Source organism: Lupinus angustifolius, chromosome LG03 (assembly GCF_001865875.1).
Source record: "Lupinus angustifolius cultivar Tanjil chromosome LG03, LupAngTanjil_v1.0, whole genome shotgun sequence".
Taxonomy (NCBI): Eukaryota; Viridiplantae; Streptophyta; class Magnoliopsida; order Fabales; family Fabaceae; genus Lupinus; species Lupinus angustifolius.
Window position 1 is genome coordinate 22,263,233 of NC_032011.1, and position 2,717 is coordinate 22,265,949.

General features: G+C 29.8%; 1 non-coding gene across 1 annotated transcript; it reads left to right on the plus strand.

The window, feature by feature from the left end:
- Positions 1,523-1,606, plus strand: TRNAL-CAA. The gene has a single exon. It is a non-coding gene; the product is annotated as a tRNA-Leu (tRNA).

Sequence of the window (2,717 nt, forward strand, 5' to 3'; positions counted from 1 at the left end):
CATTAGATTTCTCAAGAATAGAAAAGTAGGTGAATCATCTCCCTTATGATAATGTTTAATTTAGAGTGAGATAAATGACTGTTCACTATTATATTAATGATAATTACCTCAAGTTATATTATTTTTTCTAGAAATTAAAAAATATTAACAGCAAAATACTAAATTGGAAATTATATGTAGCATAGATAATCATGTACTTTTAAAATACTTGATTATTATTATTAATACTAGCGTGTTGATAGGCATTCTCGTACCTATCAACCCGCTTCCTATTATTTATAATGTGTACTCTACATATTATAATGTCAAATATAATAAATTGTATTAGATATTATAATTTGCAGTAGAATATATATGATTGAGATAATTGTTCAGTCTTATGTTTTAAAAACTAAATATTCAAATAATCGAATCACTCGCAATTATGTTTGTAGGTGGAGTGTATAACTAGGGTGTACTAATTTTTTTTTAATTTATAGAAATATGATATGTAAGAAATGTAGTAATACTTGTATTAGAGTGTACACTATATCTTGTGTAAGAACAATATTGTGCATATGTCATGGGATGATACTTTCTTCAGTGTTTGTGTGACCGTTATTATTGTTTTAGTTGATTGTACTTCATTACCATTGTTTCATTCGTAGCGTGTTAAAAGCATCATTGCTAATTCTTCTTGTCTTTTCTCTATGTTCATATTGTTCCTTCTATGTCTAGCATATTGCTTTAGTGTATCGTCATTAATTATTCTTGTGATTCAAGTCTATCTAAATCTTCCAATTTAATAACGAAATTTGTTGTTACCGTATCTCGCAACAATTCTGAATGGCACGAAATATTCCTTATTCGATGAGTCACGACTAGGTCGCTCTCTTTAAGACTTTTCATGGTAATGCTAAATTTGTGCAAACAGACTATCAATCACACAGTTCCCAAGATAAAACATATCAATTCTCAGTTATACAATGTCTTACTACACTATAAGAATTGCTCTCGAATACATCCACAATATGGCTACCAGCACAAATTTTCGAATCCCACAGTACGACTACTCATGTCAATTTTTTCTCACAATATCATTTTTTTATTGAGTATACATCATATTATAATTTTGTTTGAATATTTAATTATACATGATATTATAATTTTGGCTATAGTTTGGGATTGATGTAGAATATCTATATGATATAAATTATTACAAAAGAAATATTTTTTAAGAAAGAATAAATATTTAATTTTTAATTTGATTATATTTGACACTTATTTATTTAAAAGTATGATTTTCTTTATTTGAAAGCATTGGATCAAAGATGAAATATTTCATCCTTAGTAATAAATTTGGTTCTTTTTATCCAATATACTAAAAAAAATTCAGTAGTATTTAAGTTCCAGTATATTTGCACTATAGTGATTAGTATTATGTTTAAGTTGAAATGTCTAATATTTACGTTCTTATTTCTTTTCACTAGAAAATATGGAGGTAGTAGAACTCTATTAGAAAGTGCGCCGTTTATTAGCAGAAGTCAGGATGGCCGAGTGGTCTAAGGCGCCAGACTCAAGTTCTGGTTCTCGTGAGAGAGCGTGGGTTCAAATCCCACTTCTGACATCTTTTAATATTGTACTTCTACTTTTTTGTTGTTGTTTGTTTATCTGATAAAGAAGATTAGGGAATAGTGTAATACCAATGGATCCAAATAATACAAACAGTGCAATCTTGTTTTATTACCTATAGTTGGTTATAAGTATTACTCTAGTACCATATATCCATGCATATCTAGTGGTATAGTATAGACAATATAAAGATATTATTTTTCTCAATAAAGTGACCTCCTCTTTGGCAACTTCCACTAAAATATGCTTGCTAGGACCAATTCAAATTTAACCACTCATTTTCTTTCATTACAGCATTAGCATTCTTACTTAAGGAGTTATAAATTTGTAAGAAAAAGTATAGACACTGATTGATCACAAAGTAGGCTACAATGTAACATTAGATTACAAATTTATTTGTCCTAAAGAGATACCAAAATAGAGTTGATGTGTTCATTGTTGATGTGCAGATTTCAGATTCAAGTAGGAGAGAAAAGTAATTCAAGCTCTAAAATATGTAGGCAATTCATTAAGAACTGAAGACTTCAAAAAGTTTCTGGGACTCACACTGCCAAAATAGCAATTCAGTGTCTCAACATATGATGAATAATAGAGAGGGTCTCTAATTCATTGTCCTCTTGATCATTGCAGATACAGAAGTAGAGGCTAGCATATATGAACCTTTTATAAACAACTTCGAATCCCTTCACTCCACAAAGTTTCAGAGCCTTGGGGCTGGAGAAATAATGACACCACTTAGCTCACTAATTACCTTTCAAAGAGAAAGGAACATGAACAAGAAGCAGCTTCAAATACACGTAGTTTGAGCAGAGGAAATCAATATGCAAAACCCTCTATTTCTCGTTTAAATTCCACATGTTATTGTTTTTATATGCATTTTGCATGCATTCAAGACTCAATCTGATGATAGACTCATTTTACATCCTTTTGTAGTTGCTCTTTTTCTTATTTTGAAGATAGATTCATTTTAACTCTCTTTGCAATTTTTAGTTTTGAAGTTTAGTTTGGAAGGAGTTAATGAGTCAGGGTTGTTTCAGAATAGGTTGAGTTTTTGTAGGTGAAGGAATTCTATGTTAGAAACTATTAAGGAGGAAGCCATTTGGATA